General features: G+C 43.9%; 1 protein-coding gene across 1 annotated transcript in view; it reads right to left on the bottom strand.

Annotated features, from left to right (window-relative positions):
* The window catches only part of egfra (epidermal growth factor receptor a (erythroblastic leukemia viral (v-erb-b) oncogene homolog, avian)), a 369,473-nt gene that overhangs the window by 147,196 nt on the left and 195,336 nt on the right, over positions 1-26,941 (bottom strand). The gene's annotated exons all lie outside the window — the stretch shown is intronic.

Raw genomic sequence — 26,941 nt, 5'->3', positions numbered from 1 at the left:
AGAATCTATTAAGGACGTGGTAAAGGGCACTTAGAAAATAATAATAGGATTGGGCAGAGTCAACACGGATTTATGAAAGGGAGTGAGTGTTTGACAAATCAGTTAGAGTTTTTAACTAGCAGAATAGATAAGGGGGAACCGGTGGATGTGGTGTATTTGGATTTTCAGAAGGCATTCGATAAGGTGCCACACAAGAGGTTATTAAACAAAATTAGGGCTCATGGGATGGGAGTAATATACTAGCATAGATTGAGGATTGAGGACAAAAAACAGAGTAGGAATAAATGGGTCATTTTCAGTTTGGCAGGCTGTAACTAGTGGGTTACCACAAGGATCAGTGCTTGGGCCTCAGCTATTCACAATCTACATCAATGATTTGGATGAGGGGACCAAATGTAATATATCCAAGTTTGCTGATGATACAATGCTGGGCGAGAATGTAAGTTGTGAGGAGGATGCAAATAGGCTTCAAGGGGATATAGACAGGCTAAGTGAGTGGGCAAGAACATGGCAAATGGAATAGAACGTGGAGAAATGGGAAGTTATCCATTTTGGCAGGAAAAATAGAAAAGCAGAGTATTTTTTTAATTGGAGAGAGATTGGCAAATGTTGTTGTTCAGAGGGACCTGGGTGTTCTTGTACACAAATCACTAAGTTAACATGCAGGTACAGCAAGCAATTAGGAAAACAAATGGTATGTTGGCCTTTATTACAAGAGGATTTGAGTACAAGAGGAATGATGTCTTACTGCAATTATATAGGGCCCTGGTGAGACCACACCTGGAGTACTGTGTACAGTTTTGGTCTCCTTACCTAAGGAAGGATATACTTGCCATAGAGGGAGTGCAACAAAGGTTCAGCAGACAGATTCCTGGGATGGTGAGATTGTCCTATGAGGACAGATTGGGTCGACTAGGCCTATATTCTCTGGAGTTTAGAAGAATGAGGTGTGATCTCATTGAAACATACAAAATTCTTACAGGGCTTGACAGGATAGATGCAGGGAGGATGTTTCCCCTGGCTGGGGAGTCTAGAACCAGGGGTCACAGTCTCAGACTACAGGGTCGGCCATTTAGGAATGAGATGTGAAGAAATTTCTTCACTCAGAGGGTGGTGAATCTTTGGAATTCTCTACTCCAGAGGGTTGTGGAGGCTCAGTCATTGAGTTTATTCAAGACCGGGATCGATAGATTTTTGGATATTAAGGAATCAAGGGATATGGGGATAGTTCAGGAAAGTGGAATTGAGGTAGAAGATCAGCCATGATCTTATTGAATGGTGGAGCAGGCTGAATGAGGCCAAATGGCCTACTCCTGCTCCTATTTCTTATGTTCTTAAATTCTCTGAGGACTTCACCTAAAAAAGGGTGAGTGCTGTGCTACTCCACCTTATAGGAATTACCAGGAGAAAGGGAGTGCTTGGTCATGGGCATCTTACTAGGCGTCCCCCTTGGTCTGAACGAGAAATGGGAGGACGACGCGGCCAGGCAGAGCAGCATCAGCTGCTGGAGAGGGACAGAAGGGCGAAGTGGCGACCTTCCCCCCTGCAGGTTCAGGACATTCCTCCTCCTCTGGAATTCCTCCAGAAGGACCTTCTTTGTTGCATCCGAGAACCTGTGCGCCTTTTCCTTCAGTCCCTGCGCCAACCTGAAATCTTCTGGTATGTGCCAACCCGAGCACTCCTCACCTTCAGTGGAAGTGGGTGCGAGGATCCCACATATACTGCTCCATGAAAATTGCATCTAATCGAGTGCTAAACCTCCAGGTTTCTGGTTAGCACCTGCAGGCACGTTCAAATCATGATAATCATCAATTAGCCAAAAAATTACGTGCTAAATCCAGATTTTAAACAGGCATTTCCTATTCGCAGAGCAACCATTTAGCGCCTGTTTTTTCCCTTTGGCCAAAATAACCCCCACAGTTTCTCCAGCGAGTGACAAGACTGTTCATGATTATAACCTAACCACAGGATTGTCGGGGGCTACAGCCGTTTTTGTTTCATGCTGACAATGCATGATTAAGCTGAATATATCAGTTAACTGCAGTGTTCTGTATTTTTAAAGACTACAGGCTAAAGATTGTATGATTTTTTTTTGTAAGTGTCTGATGGAGCCAGTGCTGAAGGTGCCCTTCATGCATGTAAATTTTTTCTTGAAACTGTCAGTTTTTAAAAAAAAGACTTGATCACAACAGGCAGCATAAAAAAAAGTAATAAGCAATTAGGCAATATTCATATTATTCAACTGTGAATAATTGCAAAATGAAAATTTACAGTACTTGCAGGATTATTTTTCCGTTTGTGAATCCATTACAACTGTAACTTAATGATTCTTTTCAGACTTAATTCAAAGAGATGCAATCCCAGAATGTAGTTAGTAAACTGCTTTGATTAGTTGTATTTTCAGACAGCAGAATTTAAGCAACAGTAGGGTGGGACTGTTCATTTGTCTGGCATTTATTATACAACAATGGGCAAAGTCAACCCCCAAACTACATTTTCCAGATGAATAACTGCAGCTAATGTAGGTGCGTGGTTGATCTACTTTTCTTTCTTAAAAATTAAATTAATTCAATGAGATACTATAATAAATCAAAGTAAAGTATGAGAGAAATTAATTAAGCTAAAGGAGGACAAAGTGCCAGGAACCGATGAGATTCATCAAAGGACCTGAGGAAAATGGGAGAAGAAACAGCAGAGGCCCTAGGAATTAGATTCCAGGTTTGTATTGAGAATGGATATTTGCTGGAGGATGGGGGAGCAGCCAATGCGATACCCATTTTCAGAAAGTGAGAAAGGAAAGGATAATGGAATTGCTGATTAAACATAGCAATCAATTTCCATCAATTAGTCTACAACAGACCCAGGCATGAGGTGAGGAAAACACCAATGAAGGAAAGCTTTCGGGACCATAGGCTCCAAAGTCACCTCCCAAGCATGCTGCACTTACCAAATGCCATGTCTCAAATCACTCATTTACTGTATCCTAAAATATTATTTTCTGAAAGAAAGTTATCTAATTTGCATTTGAATGAATCACCACTCTCTGCTTCCACCGTCACCCTAGGAAACGTGTTCTGTAGATTTACCACTCGCTCACTAATGGTGTTTCTGCAGATTAATTTTGAATTTACCCCCCTTCCAGCACAGGCCGTTTCCTCTGGTTCCACTGTTCTGAACAAGGTGAAATAGTTTGTCACGGTCTACATTATCTAGTTGCTTTAGAATCCTAAAAACAGCAACCATATCACCCCTCAGCCTTCTCTGTTCCAGTGAGAATTTGCCTAATTTACATAATCCCTCCTCATAATCCAACCCCTCAATCATTCTGGTTCCCTCTTCTGCATCATTTCAATAGCTGAAATATCCTTACGATAGCAAAATACTGCAGATGCTGGAAATCCGAAATAACAACAGAAAATGCTGGAAAAACTCAGCAGGCCAGGCAACATCCGTGGAGAGAAATTAGAGTCGACGTTTCGGGTCTAACCCTTTTTCAAAACTGGAAAGGAAATTTTGCATTTCCTTTCCAGTTTTGAAAAAGGGTTAGACCCGAAACGTCAACTCCAATTTCTCGCCGTGGGTGTTGCCTGGCCTGCTGAGTTTTTCCAGCATTTTCTGTTGTTATTGCTGAAATATCCTTTCTGTACTGTGGCGACCAGAACTGTACACCATATTCTAAGTGCAGTCACACCAATGATTTATAAAAAGTGGCAGAAATACCTCACTATTTTGGTTCAATATTAACCTTTTAATACATCCCAATATCTGATTTTCTTTACTTACTGTCCCTGAGCATTATTGTGATAGCTTCAATTTATTGTCACAGGATCCCCCAGATCTCTTTCATTTTCCATGCACATTATTTTCCTTCCATTTAAGTAATAGTCCTTCCAGATTTTTTTGTCCCCATGTGAACCACTTTGCATTTCTTTACTTTGAATTTCAGCTGCTACCTGTCTGCCCAATTCCCAAGTATATTCAAATCCTCTTGTAGCTTATTCTGTTCAGCTTTGCGGTCTACCACCTTCATTAGCTTTGTATCATGTGCAATTATAGCCACAGTGCTCGTGATTCCTTGCTCCAGATCATTTATGCAGATATTAATCAAAAGAGCTTCCAAAACAGACCCCTGTGGGACCCCACTGGAATTGTATCAAAGACCTTACTGAAATCAAAGTACACCACATCTACTGCCTTACCCCCGTCAAGTATCTTTGTCATGCTTTTAAAGAAAACCACTGAATTTGATTGACACAACCTCCTCTTCAGAAACCCATATTGGTTATCTTTCATTATTTTGTTTCTATCCAGATGCTCCATAACATTAACTTTCATAAGGGTTTCCATAACTTTACCCACAATGGATGGCAAACTCACTGATCTATAGTTTCCTGGGTCAGATTTGTCACCTTTTGTTTTAAAAGTAGGAGCAACTTCAGTTTTTCTCCAGTCCCCAAGCACCTCTCCAATATTCAATGGGCCAGAACTTCAGTTCCCCACGGGTGAGTACGCGCTGGGTACTCACGCGTAGGCCCAACTAAAGTGCCGGTTTCGTGCATGCACTGCGCATGCGTGGGAAACCGGAACTTGCGTTCCCTTAAAGGAAGGGGTTCACAGGTCAAACGCGTGCACCGGAGAGGCAGCGTGTACGCCTGGAACTTCCGTTTTCTTTGCAGGTTTCTCCGGGAGGGTAAGTCTCCAGGAGCTACGCTTCTAAAAAGCAGTCGCAAGGCCTGCTTTTAACAAGGTAAGTGGTGAATTAAGTAAAATTAAAACATTTTTTCCACAGGTTTATTATTTTTAATTAAATACTTTAAAAGAAAGGTAAGTTTATTTTTAGCCCCGTTAGAAACTGTAATTATTTTTCAAAAATTTTATTTATTGTTTAAAATAGCTAATTTATGTAATTTAGTTATTTTAAAAATGTGATTTTTAAAAATAAATTATTTGTAGTTTTAGTGATGTTTTGGGGCTGAATTGTATTCATAGATTTGACAGGTCTTCCTGTCAAATCTATGAATAGAGATTCCCTGCTACGATCGGCTCTCCATGGCCCACGTAATCCCAGGGGACGCTTCGAACTAACTGCGCCCCTGGGATACACAAGCACTGCGCGCCGGCAGTTGAAGCAGGCCCAGGATTGGAATCCCACATGGGCCCACAGCACAACAGCCGGTGCGCTAGGTAAGTGCAGGTTGAAGGCTTGCACCCGCGGGAAGCCTCCGACCCGAATTTCTGGGCCATTGATTTCTGGATGACTTGTGTCAGAGTTCCTGCAATTTCCTCCTTTAGTTCCTTAAATATCCATGGATAGATTTTACCTGCCCCCCACCCCCCTCCGAGATAGATGTACCTTAAGTTTGCATCTCCTCCTTGGTAAAAATGGAGGCAAAACACTTATTTAGCACTTTTGCAACCTATATAGCATCAGTTGTCACGCCCTCATCCAATCCCTCTCAGTGGCCTACTCCATCCCTTAATATAATTAAAAAGCGTTTTAGTATCCAGCAAGAGGAATGGGTAGTGAGAAGGTAAAAGGGTAGGGGATATAATGAGAGCCACATTTCCCCGGCACCCCCTACCCCACATACAGTCAACAGCCATTGGTGGCTCCTTTCCTTGCCAGCAATTCCACCCAGCAGCTCTCACCCAAAAGGAAAGAAAACAGAGAGGTAGTTGAGGACAGAGAAAGACACAGAGTTAAGGGGAAAGGGAGCAGTAGAAAGAGATAGAAGCGGAAGAGGAAAGACAGAGAGAAACAGCAACATTAGGACATCAGAGACAGGTAAGTGAGTGACCACATTCTCAACCAACCATGTGTAATGCAATAGATCGACTACTAGCGATAAAAATATTGTAACTTGGGAAATCTGGTTGTCAGTCAGCAATGCTGGTGCTGACATGCATGCAACTTTGCTACTTGTACACTAGATAGAAGAACAATTTGGGAGTCTTCCCAGATGTCAAGCATTCAAGTGATAAATAGTTGCACAGTATTCAGTGTGTGTTATTCTAGAGTGACTCACTGAACAGTGCAGGACTGTATGCAAGTAAATACGGAGATTAATACCTACAGATTCATAAGAAAATTGAGTAGAAACATATCTGGACTTATCAATAATGATGGCTAGGAAATTTCTTTCCAGTTACCTTTCTAGTGAATTACAAATCTGAAGTTAGTTTAGTTAACAGTGATCTGACTTAAGAAGCTTTAAAAATGTAATACAAAACATTACAAAACCTATTCCTTGAAACTGCTAAAAATGCTGTGTATTACCACACTCCACAGTACGAGGTTACCTGTTCCAAGTCTTACTGATGCAGCATGTGAGCCACACAAGTGTTTCGTACCAATTGCTCGATGTACAGGCCCAGAACTTGCGGTCAGCGGTGAAGCAAAGATATTCGCCGCTGGCCCCGCAGAAAGCTGCCCATTCTCGCGATCTCTGTGGCAAGAAGTTTGCCTTTTTCGATGCGCAAGAAATTCCAGTGCTCTATAGTGGGTAATCCCTAACACAATCTGCTGGGGAGTCAACAAGCTGCATAAGCAGCCAATCACAATGCAGAATTCTCAGACAGGGAAGCAGGAAATGAAAAACTGCTTTTTTTAAATGTGAGAGAGCAAAACAAAGATTGGGGCTCTCACATGGGGATATGGTAGAACCTAAAATAATCATGAACAAACTTTTTTAAAATAATTTAAGTTTCTTAAAAAATTGTAATTATCATAATGGAGAACTTTGACACTCCACAAAATTAAAATCAGTTTTTCAGGGCCATTACGTTTGCTTAGCATGCTGTTAAAACCCCAGTTACACCTAATCCAACAAGGCCCAACATTTAATGGAGTATTTAACAGCGATATTACCGCAGAAAAGCCCAAGTTTATCATCAGTTTCATTGATTACACGTATTGCCGGGTATGGGGGGCGGGGGGGGGGGGGGTAGAGCGGAGGCAGGGGGACAGTGCAGCCAGGGTCAGAGCAGTGAATGACTGACCGCAACTTCAGGATTTCCGCGCTTAGATGCACATGCGCTACATCCTGAGGTTGCGGTCAGTTTCAAAGGGGTAACAACAGTGAACGTTGTTAGTTCACAGTTATTGCCCACTGCAAATTCTGGCTGATAATGCTGTAAGATAGCAGGATGCAATGACTTCAAAAAAAACTGACCATTCATGTTAAAGTCATATGGCTCCTAAATTTAATGTGCTTTGCTTTGTACAAGGATGCAGTAAAAAAATCTGTTTGTGGAAGCATTTTGTTCCAAACATACTCTTACGACAACAACCATTTATCAAGAACGTAGACAGCTGTATTCATAATGTGGATCAACATCACTGCCCTCTGCTCTTTGTTCCTGGCCATTTGACTCCAGGACAAATATATTGATCCATCTAGTGTGGAAATAGTTTACCTTTACATACAAGCTAACTTTAGGTCAAGTAGACTGTAAATTCCTGTTGGAATAATGATCATAATACAAAAAAAAGGTCTATGATTCTTTAACTATAACTGAAGCATTAAAAGCTTTTTTTTTAGGTTATTCAAAGTTTTTCCAAATAAGCACATTTCTAAACACAGAACAGCAACAGCCATTCTGTGTATTATTAATGCAGAATGGCGAAAGGTTTAATTAAACATTTGAATTCAAGGATATACTGCAAAGTCCTTAAAGCTTCTAAAATAGAAATTGTTAAAAAAATTAGCAGTGGAAACATTTCACAAGACCAATCAATCTTGTGTCTTTGCTCCCACAGGAAAACAAACAAAATGAGGCCAATCAGAGAGAAAGAGAGGCCATAAAGACAGGGTGAGGAAATCAATAATGTGAGGAATGCATAAAAGCACCATTGAGGGACATAATTAGAATAGTTGAAGGTAGAGTGCAACATTCATAATATCAACAAACATGGGAGGGCCAAGAAGAGAAGTTAGTCTGCAGTTTAAGGGGAAAAAAATCTATTCCATTTCCTGCTTTTTTCCAGTTCTGACGAAAGGTCATCGACCTGAAACGTTAACTCTGTTTCTCTCTTCGCAGATGCTGCCTGACCTGCTGAGTTTCTCCAGCATTTTCTGTTTTTATAGCAGTTTAAGGGAATGGCTCCATGGAAGCAGGAAGTGGGACTCATGAACAGGATGTGCTTGGAGAGGGGATGGGTGATGATGGGAGAGAAGCTGGAGAGAAAAGTACAGGTTCTGTACATTTGAGACAAATGTACACAACCTGTATTTTTGATTTGATAATGGCGATCAGAGAGAGGCATATTTCTGTAGAATGCAAGGACCAATAATGAACAAAAATATTTATCCAACAATTTGATTATGAATAGAAACAAGTTTAGCAAGACAATCCAGTAAGGAGGCTCCTCCAAAAACATCTGATATGGCACAAAACAGGCCGTCTGTCTATCACTGCCATTTAGTTTTTGTACAATTTTATGCGAGATGAAATTTCAATTTTTTTTTTTTTTACAAGCTAACAATTTACTTTTAACCCATTTACCCTAGAAATATAAATGAATTAAACTCAATTTACTATAAAAATTCAAGAAATCAGTATAAAGACATTTCTAAAAATTTTCATGTCTTTATGATAATAAAATTTAGCAATGCATAGATATTAGATATCCAGCATGCATTTATTAAAGACAAGTTGTTAATTTCCCCCCCCCCCCCCCAAGAAGTGAATCTTGAATGGGGCTACAGTAGATGCAGTGTATATGGATACTCAGACGTTCGATAAGTGTCTCACAAGAGGCTGGCTTGAAAAATTCTGGTGTATGTTGTAAGAGGAAATGTAGAAGCATGTATGACAGACAGACAGACAGACAGACAGACAGACACACACACACACGTTCCCTCAAGGTGCGAGCGCAGGTAGCTAAAGCAATAAAGACTAGTAGCATTTGGGGTTTTATAAATAGGAGCATAGATTACAACAGTAAAGAAGTAATGATAAATTTATACAAACCATTGGTCATGCCACAGTTAGATGAGGTGTGCAGTTTTGGATGCTCCATTATAGAAAGTTAATTAAAGCCATAGAGAGAACTCAGCATATATTCACCAGGATGATGCCAGAGATGGAAACCTAAAGTTATGAAGAGAGACTTGAGAACCTAGCACTATTTCCACTGGAGCAAAGGAGACTACGAAGAGATTTAATGGCCCAGATATTCCGATCCCTACGGGTGTGTACGCGCTGTGTACCCACCCATAGGGGCATCGGAAATGTCAGTTTCAGGCATGCACTGAAAACCGGCATTTTCAATCTGTCAAGAATGGTCTTGACAGATCCTCCCCCTGCCCTGGAGAAGGGCTTCTGCGGGCAGATTGTTCCACTTTTTGGAGACCCTCCGCCCACAGAAAACCCTTACAACTATTACGCCTGGTAAAAGCAGGCGTAAGGCCTGCTTTTACCAGAAGAGTTGAAAAAAGTTTAAAAAAAAATGTTTTCACTGGTTTATCATTTAAAAAAGATTTTAAAAAGGTAAGTCTATTTGTAGCCCTGTAAAAAAATGTAATTATTTCTTTCAAAAAATTAAATTTTTGTTTAAAATACTTCATTTATTGTAATTTCCAGTCATTTTAAAAATGTGATTTAAAAAAAATTTATTTAAAGTTTTACTATGTTTTTTCATTGATCTCCATTCATATATTTGACAGGCCTTCCTATCAAATGTGTGGCGGGAGATTCTCTTCTGTGATTGGCTCCCCATGGCCCACGTGATCCCAGGGACGCTGCGAACTGCCTGCGCCCCTGGAGTTTGGAGAGGCCCAGAAGCGGTAGCGTGTGTGTCCTAGGAGCCCTCAGGTAAGGGCGCAGATTTTTCCAGATCACAGGCCTCCGCCCGCGGAAGGCCTGCGATCGGAAAATACGAGCCATTAGGTGTTTAAAATTATGAAGGGTTTTAATAAAGTGAATAGGGAAAGATATATTTGAAACAGAGCAACGGGGAAGGAGCAGACCAGAGGGGGTAGTGTTGGATGGTTCTGGCAAACATGAAAAGTAATGATTCCTGCCTAACCACATCTGGTACTCTAACAACTCCCTGCATGAACAAATTTCTGCATACCCCTCTCTTCACTTTGTGACTATTTTAAATGAAAAACATATGAAAAGGAAGGATCATTAAATACCGGCTGGTCCTTCGAGTCTGTATTATGCTCTTATGGTGTAACTTCTGCACACTATCACAACCATCCGCCCCCTTCCCTCCAGCCACCTGTACAATCTCCTGGGAGAGCCAAAAAAAGACGGCAAATCTTAGGCCAATTTAGGGATAAAGTGTTGGGAAATTCCTCACTGACCCGGTTAAAGTTGAACAAGTTCCAAAAGATCAGAGTGACTAAGTGACACATCCTCCAGTCACCCACCTGCCTTCTACATAGATTGTGTGATCAAGTCTCTGGGGTGGAGCTTGAACTCACTCTCATCCAGCTCTCTTCTGAATGTTTGCAACAAATCCACACTCACTGCATGTGCTGGCAAATTCTTCCAGAGACACCCTCTGAAAAGAAGTACCTTCTCACATTGAACCTAATTCTATGCTTATGTAATTTATATCCCCTGGTCCTCCAGAGCCTATCTAGCTCGAACAGTGCACCCACACTTGAACCAAGTCTAATCCTTTCATTATTTTAAAGGCCTATATCAAATCTCCTTGAAATCTACGTTTTTCAAATTAAATCTGATTAAATTGGTTATTTCTTTACTAATTTAGCTCAGCTTGGCTCAGTTAATGATCTTTTCCTGCCTGTCATTTTTGTATGTTCATCTGTTTGTTTCTAAATCAAAAGGTCGTTTGTTGAAGCCCCACTCGAGGACTTGAGTAGATAATCTTGACTGACAATTTAGTGCATACTCAGAGAGTGATACATTGTAAGAGGACCCATCTTTAGGAGGTGATGTTAAACCGAGGATCAATCTGCCTGTTCAGGTGGGCATTAAAATTCCCAGAGCACTATTCGAAGAAAAGTTGGGAATCCTTGCCAACATTCTTCTCTCAACCTTTCCTCAACCAACCCCACCAAGAAACATGCATTAATTGGCCATACATCTCATTCCAGTTCTGAGGATCCAGTGCATCAAATGACTGCTGAATTCACTTACAGGACATCAGTGACTGGACTGCAAAGTAATTCTTCCTTGTATGTGAAGTACTTTGAGATTCCCGAGAGACAATAAAGCATTATGTAAATGCTATTTGGTTTGTTATTCCTTTAAAGATGAGCACTGCACAGCACTTTTGCAGAAGAGTATAGCAGTACTTAAACTAAAAGTTCCTAAAATCTGAGACAGCAGGCCTTGTGAGAATTAATCCTCCAGTTCATGACAGCAAATTGCCACTAGGTCATGACATTCCTGTGCCTGCACTTGAAATGTTTTCCTCACTACTCGCCCACTCTTTCACAACTGAAACATGTTGCCTCTACTCAGTGTTCCCTCCCAGACCCAGCTGGGATTGAGTCCTCACAATGTGAAGAATCATGGGGGAAAAGAGAGCCTCCATCTGACCGCTCCACTGCAAGTGCAGCCCGTCTAGACAGAAATGCACTGCTCTGCACCATTGGCTTGCTCCATCTGTATAGCTTTGTGTAGCGATGTTTGCTCAAGATTGACTACATAAGTGGATACGCTACTTCTACATCTGATGTTTTCAGTGAGACAGCTCGAGACCCTGGAAGTGATCTTTTGTGCCAGCCTGCTTGATCACTGCAAAAGATCACTTTGGTCAATTTTTTCCCCACCATTAACCACGTCGTGCTTCTTTACTTGCGGACTATAAATCTTTACATGTATGTGTTTAAAATGCCGTTTTCAACAGAGATTTTCTTTTAGAATAATTCCTTATCTGGCTTGCATCAAAGTAACATTAAATTCCCAAACACAAATACAGCTTGCAAAATCAAATGCAGATGCCTAAACTTATTTACAATTTTCATTACTCTAATGGGCTGAGAGCACAGGCATTACACACACAGATTCTAGGGTTCAAAAGTTTTGGCAAAAGGCGGATGGGGAGGATTAATGCCAATTGTTTGCAGTAGTGTAAAAGATGACTGTTTTAATAATATTCCAGATTGTTTGTACAGACTTTCAGGACATTCGCTGTGGGAACACAGTGTACTTTCCTAGGAAGAATAATTTTCCTTTTGCTCCTCAGCAGTAATTGCAGAAACATGTTCTCCTATTGCTGCATAATGTAATGCTGCGGTTACAAAAGCTGCTATTTATGACCAGAGTGAGCTTTTCATCAAACTGTTAGAAACTAGGGGTACCTAAAAATGTATATGGCTACGCAAATAATACTGTTTTTAAATGATTGTATGTTTCTGCTCGAGACAAGTAAGGGGATTGTACAACTTTTGTTTTCCTGGAAAACTTGCATTAGAGTTTTGAGACAGTCTTTTTAATTAGTTAGATTAAAGGGAGATAGTTTGGATAACGGCAGGATGAGCAAGACTTGGGCCCCTTGTGTAGTGTATGTACCCGTCTACCTTTAAGAGAACTATTGTATGTAACCGTCCACCTTTAAGAGAACTACTTTAGGTGTTGCACTACTTTGTTGGCTTCTGTATACTGTAATACCGACGGTGACCACACCGGTATATAAGTGCTGTGTCAGGAAGTATTGAGCAGATTCGCCCTGACCTTCGAATAGTAAAGTCCTGTTTTAAGTTACTCTTGGAGTCTGTGTATTAATTAACTAAACAACCCACAGACTTTACACCTTGATTGAAGACCAGGCCTAGTACCAATTTTACCCAAGAAGATGGCGGCAAAGAGATATAAGACGAATTCCAATGGAGGAACCTTCAAAATGTAGAAACAAGAAAGATAAATTGGATGAGATCATGAAGCACCTTTAGGGGAGGACTTTCATCCAAGAATCGAGACAAAGAACTCAACGCCCCATTGGGTGATGAAGTTTTGGGGAACCTCTATAGGTTAAATGGTCTCGTCAATAACTTGGCCTCAAGCCCACCCCTAAAAAGGGAATAAAAGTAACACCCCAAGGGCTTGCCCACACAGACGATGGAGGGGAGAGCTAAGCAAAGGTTGGGCTGGTCGAGCGCTCTTTCGAGAGTGATCCCATGCTCACCAGTTATAAGCAAAGCAAGAGAGGCCACAAGTCAGAGAACTGTTCACATACACCAGCCGTCTGTCCGATCGGGTCCGGTACCAGCTGCTTGTCATGGTCGTATGTTTTTGCTGTATTACTAGTGTTAAATCCGTGAATCTTGAGGTATGGTGTTCTTCAATAAATAGACGGAGACTGCAAATGAACAATCAACAGGTGTTTACTGGATAAGGGTATTCTACAAACTAACAGCGCAGATCCCTACTCAGGGTTTATATACAGGTGTGGTCACTGCCGGTACTACAGTATACAGGAGCTGTAAAAGTAGTTCTCCTCTTAAAAGGTACATACACTACAATTCCTCCCCTTTTAGATTAACAGTACCATAACATTCATTTAACAGTTAACACTTTTAACATGCACATTAACTGAAATAGTCCAATGATAAATTCAGTCTTTGGGGCGGCTTCCTGATCCTTTCTGGATAGCGCCTTTCCTGAGTGTCTGGCTCTTGGTGCGGAGGTGATTCTGGCCCCCTGTCGTCGGTTAGTTCATCAGCTTCCGATGTTACTGTTTCTGGGGTAGATGGGACCGGTATGTCGGGTTCATCACCAGGTACGCGAGACATGGGGTTGACTCGTTCCTGTGACGCTAGGATCTGGTCAACATGGCGTCTCACAATGTTCTCCCCAACATCCACTGTGTACATTAGTGGCCCCTGCCGTGTGCATATCGTTCCTGGTTGCCATTTCTCTGTTCGGTAGTCGCGGGCCAAGACTGGTTGTCCTACATTGAAGCTCCTTGTCGGCTTCTCATTGATGTGCTGGAATTGCTTTTTCTCAACATTTCTTCCTACATTTGGTCTGAGCAAATCCAGACGAGATCTCAACCTTCGGTTAAAGAACATCATGGCCAGGGTCTGGTTGGTAACTGCATGTGTCGCATTTCTGTAGGCTAACAGGAAATTGTCCACCTTATGCTGCAGTGGTATGTCGTCATCGCACATGGCCCTTACTGCTTTCTTAAAGGTTTGTACGAACCTCTCAGCCAATCCATTTGTGGCTGGATGATACGGGGCGGATGTGTAATGCCTTACCCCATTCCTTCTCATAAATTTCCGAAACTCTTCGGACACAAACTGTGGTCCATTATCAGAGCAAATCTGCTCTGGCAAGCCGTTCCTGGCAAATATGGTCCGTAGGTCTGCAATCGTTTTCCGTAGTGGTGGAGGACATTTTTATCACCTCAGGCCATTTCAAGTGCGCATCCACTGCTATTAAGAACATTGAGTCCATGAATGGACCAGCAAAATCAATATGCACCCATTGCCATGGAGAGGAGGGCCACTCCCATGGGTGTAGAGGGGCATGTGGTGGTGCATTTTACACCTTCTGGCATCCTGAGCAGCTCTTTGTTAGGTCCTCGATTTGTTGATCGATCCCCGGCCACCACACATAAGCCCCAGCAAGGCTTTTCATTTTCACCCCTCCCAGATGGCCTTCGTGATGCTCATGGAGCACTCTCTCCCTTAACTTGGGTGGAATTACCACTCGGGAACCACACATCAATGTCCCCTGGCATACCGACAGCTGTTCTCTTCTGGATGAGAATGCTGGCAACAGTGAGTCGCCATGTGATGGCCATCCCTTCACCGTCAAATCATATACCCGAGACAGTGTCGGGTCATTTCAGGACTCCTTCTCTATATCCGCGTTAGTTACTGGCAAGCGTTCAATTATAGTTGAATAAAATATTTCGACAGGGTCCACTGCTGGTACTATCTCTGCAGTAGGCAGTGGCAGGCATGATAGCCCATCAGCGTTTCCATGCTGTTTCGTGCCCTTATACTCTATTTCGTATTGGTTCACCCCTAGAAAAAGTGACCATTTTTGTAGCCGTTGCGCAGTCATCACCGGAACGCCCTTCTTTGGATTAAAGATGGAGACAAGTGGTTAGTGGTCAGTCAGCAAGGTGAACTTCTGCCCATGCAGATAGTGGTTGAACTTTTTTTACTCCCCACACTAGGCTGAGGGCCTCCCCGTCAATCTGGGCGTAGTTGCGCTCGGCTGAGGTTAGTGACAGAGACGCAATGACTACTGGCCTCTCCAAACCGTCCAAGAATTTGTGCGATAGCAACGCTCCAATACCATAGGGTGATGCATCACACGCCAACCGAATTGGTGGTGCTGGGTTGAAATGAGCCAACACCTCTTTTGATGTGATCAATTCTTTGCACTTCTGGAAAGCTCGTTTACATTCGTCATTCCACTTCCATGGTACCCCCGTTTGCAGTAGGGTGTTCAGTGGGTGTAATTCTGTAGACAAATTCGGCAAGAACTTATGGTAGTAGTTCACCAGCCCGAGGAACGACCTCAGTTGTGACACATTTTCCGGAGCTGGAGCCTTGACTACTGCCTCAATCTTTTCAGGGGACTTATGTAACCCCTCTATCAATAACGTGGCCACAATACGAGATCTGCTTCTGGAAAAACTCGCATTTGTGGCGATTAGCTCAGAGCCCATATTCCTTCAATCTAGTGAGCACCTGCTCCAGGTTGGAGAGGTGATCACTGTCATTTTCGCCCGTGACCAGGATGTCGTCCAAATAACACTGGGTCCCTGGAATCCCTTGCAGGACTTGATCCATTGCCCTTTGCCAAATAGCCGGAGCTGATGCTACCCCGAACACCAGCCGGTTGTATTGGTAGAGACCTTTATGAGTGTTGATCGTGAGGTATTGTTTCGAGGCTTCTTCTACCTCCATTTGCAGGTACGCCTGGGCCAGATCAATCTTAGTGAAGCGTTTTCCTCCAGATAGCAAGGTGAAAATATCTTCAATCCGCGGAAGCGGATATTGTACCGTGTGAAGGGCTGGGTTCACTGTCACCTTAAAGTCCCCATAGATGCGAACCTTCTTTGGTTCCCCAGGCATATTACTCAACGACCTCTTCATTACAGGAACGATGGGTGTAGCCCACTCGCTCCAGTCCACTTTGGACAGTACTACTGAACGTTCCAAACCTTCCAGCTCTGCTTCGACGGCTGGGCGGATCGCCTAAGGCACCGGTCTGGCCTTAAAAAACTTTGGGCTTGCATTTTCCTCTATTTTGATCATCGCTGTTATGCCTTTTAGTGTTCCGAGTCCCTCCTGGAACACTTCTTGTGCGTCAGTTAGCATTTTTGACAGTCGTCCAGGTGTGACGTCATCATCCTTTTTGGCCTCTACCGTCAGTGCTTGTATGGAATGCCAATCTAACTGTATCTTCCGGATCCATTCACGTCCTAGTAGTGGTGGTCCTCCATCTGGCAATACATATAGGTCCATTTTTGGTGTTTCCTTGCCGTTATATATAACGTTCACCCTTATTTTTCCTTTGGTGTAGACTTTTTGCCCCGTGTATGTCTTCAAGACAATCTTTGTATCTCTCAAGGGTATATGTGAGAATAGCCGCTTGTAGTCCCTTCGGTTTATGACTGTTAGAGCTGATCCTGTGTCCAATTCCATTTTCACTTGGACTCCGTCTATCTTGAGCATGACCCAGATAGTTTGCTGATCCTCCATTTTGATTACATTATGTAGTTTCAGACAACCCAGCTCCTTGCTTCCGGAGTCTGTATCACTTTTCTGTTCGTCTGAACTACTCTCCGTCACCTTATGTACTTCTCCCGTGGAGATTTCTTGCTGCTGGTTTTCTTTCCCGACCTGCAGACTCTTGCTATGTGTCCTGCTTTTCCACACTGTCTGCACACTTGGTCCTTGAACCAACAATCCTTCTGGTCGTGTGTTGTTCTGCCGCAGCGATAATACTTCACTGCTCCAGATGACATTTCATTGGTGCCATATTCTTGCGGTCTCCGTTGTATCTCTGCAGCGCCCCGTGCGGCTGCTTCGTGTGATACTGCTATGCTGAAAGCCTTGTCCAGCGTAAGATCCTTTTCTGATAGAAGCCGTTTCTGGGTTCCTTCACTTTGAAGCCCACACACAAACTTGTCCCTTAACGTATCTGCTAGTCCCATTCCAAACTGGCAGTGTTTCGATAGCTTGCGCAGTTCCGTTAAATACTCAGCATTACTTTCGTCTTTATGCTGGTTCCTTTTGTGAAACTTAAATCTTTCTGCTATCAGCAGCGGTGTGGGGTTTAAGTGGTCCTGTAGGATTGCCACTATGCTTTCAAAATCCTTATCCACTGGCTTCTCTGGGGTTACTAGGTTTCGCAGTAAGCCATACGTTTTTGCACCCATGGAATTCAACAATACCAGTGCTTTCCTGGCATCTGGCACTTCATTCGCCTTGCAGTACACTTCAATGCGTTCTACATATGTCGCCCAATCTTCGACTTCATTGTCGAACGCTGTGACACTGCCACTCTTCGGCATCCCTGAGTGTGGTTAGACTGGCTAAAATGGCGTCTCCTGTGCTCTCCCTTCTTCTCCACTGGCTCAAAATGGCGTCTCCCGCGCTTCCCTTTCTTCCCGCGCTCGCCCTTCTTCTCCGCTGCGGCTTCAAAAATGGCGTCTCCCGCGCTTCCTTTCTTTCCCCGCGGACGCTGCTCAGCCCTTGAGCACTGGCTGCGCTCTGCGCGTTTTCCTGTGCGCCTCTCTTGTTGACGCCGCTCGGTCCTGAACCCCAGCTGTGCTTTACCCTCTCTCTCTTTTTGTTTTCCGTCGACGCCGCTCGGTCTTCAACCCCCGGCTGCACCCTGTGCGCTTTACCCTCTCTCTTACCCCGTCGACGCTGCTCGGCCTTTTCTATGCAGTCGGTCGGCTCCAGCCGCTGCTGTCCGGGAAGGGTCTGCGCCGTACCTGTTGCCAGCCTGTTGCGCTGGATTGTCGTGACTGGAGAACCAAGCCCAGCTCTCAACAGCCTCCCCTGCAATGCTCAATCTCTGCTGGATGACTGGGCGGTTGCTCGCGGTCGACGCCCGTGCTTCTGGCCTCGACTTTCTTCCACTGTCCTCCAGGAGCGAATCCCTGGGAGGAAATGCAAAGTTGCAGGTAGGTTCGAATCTGCCTCGTCGCCACTGTTAAATCCGTGAATCTTGAGGTATGGTGTTCGTCAATAAATAGATGGAGACTGCAGATGAACAATCAACAGGTGTTTACTGGATGAGGGTATTCTAAAAACTAACAGTACAGATCCCTACTCAGGGTTTATATACAGGTGTGGTCACTGCTGGTACTACAGTATACAGGAGCTGTAAAAGTAGTTCTCCTCTTAAAAAGGTACATACACTACAATTAGCATGTTATATTCCATCCTAAACTCTGATTAAACACAATATACCCACCATATTGGTTTGCACTCGATCCTGTTTACCAGAGATACGCGAATCTCTACAAAACCATTTCATCACAATTTGCCTTGTATGTTGATAGTTGTATTCTTGAGCAAATATTTCCAACGATCTATAAGTCATATCAGGTTACATAAAATATGTTCTCTACTGGTATCACAGTATAGTTCTGCAAAGTCTTCCTGGGTTTCAAGCAAAAAAATCAGGGTTAAATTCATCTGTGCTTGTTAGTTATCCTTTATGACACTTGTATTTGCTATAATGGAATGCATTTCTGATGTTTGTAATAAGTGTTATAGCTTTTGTAATGGTGAATAAAATTATGTTTGTACAGCATACATCAGCAAACCTGGGTTATGTAATGAGGACTATATAAGCATTTTGAGGGTTTCTGTAATCAGGTAATTGAGTAGAATGAGTTCCACATATTGAGCTCTATAGATCTATCAATCAAATTGCTACAGTGATCTATACCTTAATTCAATTGTGTTTTGATTAATCTCTCCAGGCATGTCTGCCCTTTCTATATACAGTATCTACAAGCAGGAATGAGATGGATGACCAATTAATGTATGTTTCGTGGTGGAATTGGTTGAAGAAAGGTTGAGAAGAATGTTGGGAAAATTACCAGCTTTTCTTTGAATAACACCGAGAGATTTTTAATGTCCACCTGAACAGGCAGATTGGGCCTTTGTTTAACACCACCTCCTAAAGATGCATCACTCCCTCAGTATGCACTGAATTGCCAGCCGAGATTATCTACTCAAGTCTTGGAGTGGGGCTTGAACCCACTACCTTTTGATTTAGAGACAAACAGATGAACATTCGGAAATGACGGGCAGAAAAAGACCATTAACTATTAATGTAGCTATTGTCAGCTTGTTTCAGTTATCAAAGAAATAATTTATCTAATCAGGAACACATAGCCCCTAAAGTCTAACAAGATGGTGTCTGCTTTACAAAGAGGTTGTCAAGATGTCATTTAAGACCAGTAATCCACAGCATTTACAATGAAATCAAGGTTATTGATCAGAAGTTCAAACCTTGGGACATAGCATCATACTATGAATTAGAATGCCTATTAAAATGGGTAACGACATTTGATAATTTCTTACTGGGTTTCAGTTGTACTGAGGCTGGTTCAAAGCGTAGGGGCAAAAAGGTACTAGAATAATTTCCACATGCCACTGAAGACAAGAATAAGTCAGCACCCAGTTTCAAGTTTAAATCTTAATGCATCAATGATCTCTTTAATTAACTTTTTCTTCAAATTACACTTCTCTAGATATTTACAAGCTGTGATGTGTTTTCACTATTATTTAATGGCTTGGGTGTTGCGGTCAGCGGTGAAGGAACAGCGCTCGCCGTTCACCTCGAAAAAAGCTGCCCACAAAGTCTTAGCGGGCTCTAGAGCACATACTTCCTCTTTTCTAATGTCAGTTTGAATTCACCATCTTCTACAGGGGATCTGTTGGGTCTGTGAACAGGACAAGCAGCAGTGCAGTTTGATCAACCAGATTGAAGAATCCTCACAGACAGCAAAGCAGGAAGTAAAAAACAGGTAATATAAATTACATTTACATAATTGTACAGAAAACAAAATAAATATTGGGACACACTGATTGGATGAAGGAAGAAACTTAAATAGAAAACACAGAAACTTTAAAAAAATTATGTAAAAAAAATTTGCAACATTAATTTTGTTCTGACAGCCTCGCTGTTATTTGTACAGCAAAATCCAGGCCAATGTTTTGAACATACATGAAAGCATTATTGTGGTAAACCACTGTTGTTGTTGTTGTTGTTGTTACACACTGTTGTACCTATGCATGCCTCAACATGTCTCGGCTGGCTCCACCCACACAGGCCCAGGTATAAAGGTGATTGACCTGCAGCCCCCTGGCTTCTTGGAACCCAGTCAACCACGAGAGGCATGCTCTGTTCTTTGCTAATAAAAGCCTTTAGTTACTCTCTTAACTCTCAGTCTTTTATGAGTAATTGATAGCGTATCAATTTTATTAGCAAAAACAAAATGTAGACAGTTGCTGAACAGCAGGCTGCTGCACCAAACGCTGAACAGCAGGCTGCTGCACCAAACGCTGAGCAACAGGAGCTGCTGCGAGCCCTCCATTCCATTCGGTCACTGCTCTGTACAGCCACCAATGCTACCCCTCACGAGAGAATGTTCTCCTTCCCCAGGAAGTCCACATCGGGGATCTCGTTACCGACATGGCTGACTTCTCCAGGACCCGTCCTACTGCGGAAGCACGTGAGGTCCCATAAGACGGACCCCCTGGTTGAGAGGGTGAGCCTCCTCCATGCCAACCCTCAGTATGCTTACGTGGTGTACCCGGACGGGCGGGAGGACACAGTCTCCATACGAGACCTCGCACCTTCGGGTGCTCCCAAAACACCCCCCTCGCCATCCACCACTACCCACGCCTACCCCCAGTACGCTTACGTAGCGTACCCGGACGGGCGGGAGGACACAGCCCCCACACGAGATCTCGCACCTTTGTGTGCCCCTGAAACACTACCATTGCCATCCACCACTACCCGCAACCCAACCCCGCTAGACGGCATGCCGCAGCCCCAGGACCCGTCATTGACCACCCAACCACTCAATGAGACGCCAGACTCAACGTTGGATGCTGCACCATCACCGCCGCCACCACGACGATCAGGACGGCATACAAGGCCACCTGATAGACTTACTTACACGAACCTTTAGTACACTTCACCCCGCCAGACTCAATTTTAAACAAGGGGTGAATGTGGTAAATTGTTGTTGTTGTTGTTGTACCTATGCATGCCTCAACATGTCTCGGCTGGCTCCACCCACACAGGCCCAGGTATAAAGGTGATTGACCTGCAGCCCCCTGGCTTCTTGGAACCCAGTCAACCACGAGAGGCATGCTCTGTTCTTTGCTAATAAAAGCCTTTAGTTACTCTCTTAACTCTCAGTCTTTTATGAGTAATTGATAGCGTATCAATTATCTAGCAAAATATTTTCCAGTCAAACAAATTTAAATCGTTCAAGGGCAATTACATTTATATCAGTTTAATTGTTGTCATTTCTTTTTCATATCAATGGAAAACGTATTCATCGAATTATACGGTGAAAGTAATGGCATAAAATCGACAACGTTCACAAAAGCATTCATAAATCCCTGTTGTGCAAAAGCCTATTGTTAAGTCAGAAAAGGAGAGTTGCCAAAACAATTCTGTCAAATGCTTTCCCACAGACACTCACCCAACCGCTCAGATGTTTCGATAAAAGGCCCTCAACAGTCTCTAAAGGAGCTCATGTACAGGAATATAGTTAGAGACGCATAATACATTGTGATCTTCGGCTGTGAACTTGAATTCTATAAAATATTAAACAATGAATATAGACAACTGCTTGGTTTTAAGTGTCTTAAGGAGTCTCTAATGCACTGGAGTGCTGACTTTCAACTGTAATCAGCTAAATATTCATAAAATGTAAGCCTCTAAAGCACAGGTTTATAAATATTGTGCAACATTTAGTGTGAAGATAGTGTAAAAACATATAACGTGACATTTGAAAAAAAGAAATGGATATTATATTGAAACTATTTAAGCCTTTTGGTTGTCCCACCACTGTCTCGAACACCCAGGCCAACACTTCAATAGAGATGTGGATGAGGCTGTTGGATTTACACCTTCCAATTTCTTATTTGCAAGAAGGAATTAGATGACGCTCGGTCCTTAAACTCATACTCCCAGATTAACTGTACAAACATCCTCAGTTTACTATGAAGGGAATGCTATAAAAGCTGGAAGAGCAGAACATGGAGCATTTGGAAATTCTCTACTACTTATTAACTAAAGTACATGTTGACCCATCAGTTCAACTCAGGTTTGTGACAAACATATTTTGAACTATCAAGACCGTAAATCATCATTACAATCTGTAAGAGGCTCAATTCCATTAAAAGTTACACAGAACTAGCATAGAATTAAAAAGCAGTTTTTGGCAGTCTTGTACTGTTTGTTAAAGATTATTAGACTGTATTACAAAAACAAACAGATTGCTGTTATGGGAAAGCACCATCACAATGGGCACTGCAGTTGAAGTGAACTCTCTTTCTTATAAGAGGATAATGACAGCGTACAGCCAGAAACAATTGTCAAAGGGCAGTTATCTCCTGGTTATTCTTGAGAGCACAGGGAGATCTTGAGAACTTTGTGCTGGCCACATTTGTAAGTGAGGTCAAGAAAGCTGGAAGTGACTGTTGCAAAACAAATGTCAAATTGATGGTGATTCTGTTAAATATTTAAAAAATTCTCATTTATGTTTAGTAAACACTACAATTGCATACCAAAAGATAATTGCACAAAACACATTTTCAAGACTGATTTTTTTAAGAGTAATGGAAATGCAAGGGGAGGGTGAAATTGGATTGCGCCCCCTTTGGAGCGATTAGCGCCCCGAAAAAGCTAGCACACCCACGCCAAAAATTGAATGGTAGTGCCCCAAGCAGGAGGTGGGGTGCTACTGGAACCACTCCCCCTCCCTCTTGGGGCACTCCCTTTGAATATCGCGGCGCTACGTGCAGGAGCGCCAAAGTACTGCAGGCCTCTCTCCTCTGATTAAAGGGGAGGGACCCAGCGCAGCGCGAACCGGGGCCCTGCTGGACCACCGGGGTGCAGGGTGCCGGCAAAAGAGCCCGGCACTCAAGAGGAGTGCCGGGCTGAGGGATCACGGCCGGCACCCCGCAGGAGGCGGCCAGAGGGGGCAGGTGCTGGCAGGCGGCCCCAAAAAATGGCCGCCCGGCCCCTGCCCTTTAATCATTGCCGCCCCGGCTGCAAAGGCGCCACCCTGACCCTGTTGGACAGAGTCTGGCGGTAGGTCAAAGGGCGTGAGTCAAGTTTGCAGCCATGGCGCAAGCGGGAGGAGTTAGCAGCGCTCGGGCGCTAGTTGCTTTGCGCCCCCAAGGGGGTGCTAACAGGCGGTGCAAAGCAACCGAATTTTTCCCCAAAAGAGTATTGAAAAAACAAAATTAGAGAAAACAAAACACATGGGCTGGAATTTTGCCGGCACTCAGAGGGTGGGATTGGAGATGGGTCAGAGGTTAAATTCGCAATGATTGATGGCGGGTTCTGAACCCGCCGTGATCCCGCCTCCACGCAACTTTCCCCAAGTGTCGGGTCTCCGATTTGCAAACGGACCCGTCACCAAGTGGCGGGAAAGGGATTAAAGGCACTTAACTGCCTTTTAAGTGGTACTTTAGAGCTATTTTCCACAGGGTTTTGGGATTTTCCAGCTTCTGGCTCGGGTTTCACGATGTTCCGACAACACGCCAGGTAAGTGTGGCGTGAACACCAGCGAGCTGGAGACTTCACAGCTGCAACTGCAGTGTAAAAGCTGCACTCTCAAATCTTGTCATTTAGAAATCTGTGAGGTTAGTGATTGAATAATTTGGGGGGCAAATTCTGTGTTTAGGCTGCAAGTCTGTGTTGTGCTGTGTTGTAACCTGCATTGCTAGATTTTAAAGGCGCACTTACCCTAAACTGTGCCACCTCCAATTGTCAGCACACAGACGGCAATGATGGCAAACCTTTGTTCTACATCAATTTATTACAATGTTGGCAAAGAACAGAAACTTTACAAATAAATCTATCGCAACATTCAACTGACCCGCACCCAGCAATTGCCTTGGAGAACCCACACATCGGCCTTATTGAGGCCAATCAACAGAAAATGTCAACTGCAGGGTGGCAGGAACCGAGAGCGGGTCCAGAACCTGCCGAAAAGCGGACCCGCCACTAGGTGCAAAATCGTGGCCATAGCCTTTGTGCTTTGGAAATGTGTAATACAGTAGTTGGATAAAATCTAGTGGCCCAGAAATTCGGGTCCCAACGCATGAGTACCCCGTGCGTACTCACGCGTGGACCCAATGGAAGTGCCAATTTCTTGCATGCACTGCGCATGCGTGGGAAACCGGCACTTCCGTTCCTCTGAACGAAGGGGTTCCATGAGGCTAAGTCTTTAGATTTTAGAAATGTAAAAACCAGGCGTAAGGCCTGCATTTTAAAAGGTAAGTGGTCAATTAATTAAAATTAAAACATTTTTTCCACAGGTTTATTATTTTTAAATACTTTAAAGCACGGTAAGTTTATTTTTAGCCCTGTTTTTTTTATTAAAATTTTTTTTTCAAAAATTTAAATTATCGTTTAAAATAGTTATTTAATGTATTTTATAGTTTATTTAAAAAGTGTGATAAAAAAAATTATTTGAAGGTTTACTGTTATTTTGGGGCCCATATATTCATAAGTTTAGACAGGTCTTCCTGTCAATCTTATGAATGGGCTTTTCCCTCCTCTGATTGGCTGCCCATGGCTCACGTGATCCCAGGGGACGCATCACACTAACTACGCCCCTGGGACATGCAAGCACAGCGCGCTGGCAGCTGGGCCAGTCCCCGGAGCAGAATTCCACGGGAGCCCAGAGCTCAACTGCTGGCGCGCAAGCTAAGTGCAGGTCGGGGGCTTGCACCCGCGGGAAGCCCCCAACCCGAATTTCTGGGCCAATATAGAAGAGAGGAAGAACAAGCTTATATTTATAGTATGATAGCAAAATACTGCAGATGCTGGAAATCTGAAATAACAACAGAAAATGCTGGAAAAACTCAGCAGGCCAGGCAACATCCGTGGAGAGAAATTAGAGTGACGTTTCGGGTCTAACCCTTTTTCAAACTGGAAAGGAAATAAAATAGATCGAAGGCAGGGCTGCGATAGAACAAAAGAAGTAAAAGAAGTAAAAGGGACATTAAGAGGTATTCAAAACCAGACGAGATGGTAATAGGACAGTGGAGACAAAAGACGGCAAGATTAGGTGTGAAGTGTACTGGCAGGATGAGAGACAGCTGCCGTGTGGGAGAGAGAAAAAAAAGGGGGGGGTGGAAGGGAAGATCCAAAACAAAGAGGTGGAAAAAATAAGTAAAAATGTAATAGGGGCCGAGGTTATGATCTGAAATTGTTGAACTCGATATTGAGTCCGGAAGGCTGCAAAGTGCCTAATCGGAAGATGAGGTGCTGTTCCTCGAGTTTACGTTGAGCTTCCGTGGAACAATGCAAGAGGCCAAGGATGGTGAGGTCAGAGTGGGAATGGAGCGGTGAATTAAAATGACAGGCGACCGGAAGCTCGGGGTCACCCTTACAGACTGAACGGAGGTGTTCCGCAAAGCGGTCACCCAATCTGCGTTTGGTCTCCCCAATGTAGAGAAGACCGCATCGTGAGCAGCGAATACAGTATACTAGATTGCAAGAAGTACAAGTAAAGCGCTGTTTCACCTGGAAGGGGTGTTTGGGGCCCTGGACAGTGGGAAGGGGGGAGGTATAGGGGAGGTGTTACATCTCCTGCGCTTGCACGGGAAGGTGCCAGGCGAAGGGAAAGGGCTGTTGGTGGGCCTGTTCTTGCCCCACGGAACTTATCTCTTCCTATCTCGACTCTATCTTTTCTTCCCTTGTCCAGTCTCTTCCCGCCTACATTCCCGACTCTTCGGACGCCCTCCGCCACTTTAACAGTTTCCAGTTTCCTGGCCCCAACCACTTCCTTTTCACCATGGACGTACAATCCCTCTGCACCTTCATCCCCCACCAGGATGGCCTGAGGGCGCTCCGCTTCTTCCTTGAAGAGAGGCCCAACCAGTCCCCATCCACCACCACCCTCCTCCGCCTGGCTGAACTTGTTCTCACATTGAACAACTTCTCCTTTAACTCCACTCATTTGCTCCAAATCAAAAGGTGTTGCTATGGGTACCCACATGGGTCTTAGCTATGCCTGCCTTTTCGTGGGATATGTGGAACACTCTTTGTTCCAGTCCTACTTGGGTCCCCTCCCTCACCTCTTTTTCCGATACATTGATGACTGTATCGGTGCCGTTTCCTGCTCTCGCCCCGAACTAGACAATTTCTTTCACTTTGCCTCCAATTTCCACCCTTCCCTCACCTTCACGTGGTCCATCTCTGACTCTTCCCTTCCTCAACTTCTCCGTCTCCATCGCTGGGGATAGGTTATCGACCAATATTCACTACAAGCCCACTGACTCCCACAGCTACCTGGACTACACTTCCTCCCACCCCGCCTCCTGTAAGGACTCTATTCCATTCTCCCAGTTTCTCCGTCTCCGCCGTATCTGCTCCGACGATGCCACCTTCCACACCAGTGCTTCAGACATGTCTTCCTTTTTCCACAACTGAGGAGTCCCCTCTACCGTGGTTGACACGGCCCTCGACCGTGTCCGTTCTATCTCCCGCACTTCTGCCCTCACCCCTGCCCCTCCCTCCCGGAACTACGATAGGGTTCCCCTTGTCCTCACCTTTCACCCCACCAGCCTCCGCATCCAACGGATCATCCTCCACCATTTCCGCAACCTCCAAAATTATCCCACCACCAAATGCATCTTCCCCTCCCCTTTCAGCATTCCGTAGGGACCGCTCCCTCCGAGACACCCTAGTCCACTCCTCTATCACCCCCAACAGCCCTTCCCCTTCGCCTGGCACCTTCCCGTACAAGCGCAGGAGCTGTAACACC

The sequence above is a fragment of the Somniosus microcephalus genome, chromosome 5 (genome assembly GCF_052327205.1).
Source record: "Somniosus microcephalus isolate GS21.2 chromosome 5, FLI_Smic_1.0, whole genome shotgun sequence".
NCBI classification, from domain to species: Eukaryota; Metazoa; Chordata; class Chondrichthyes; order Squaliformes; family Somniosidae; genus Somniosus; species Somniosus microcephalus.
This window is presented reverse-complemented; position numbering and strand designations above follow the sequence as displayed.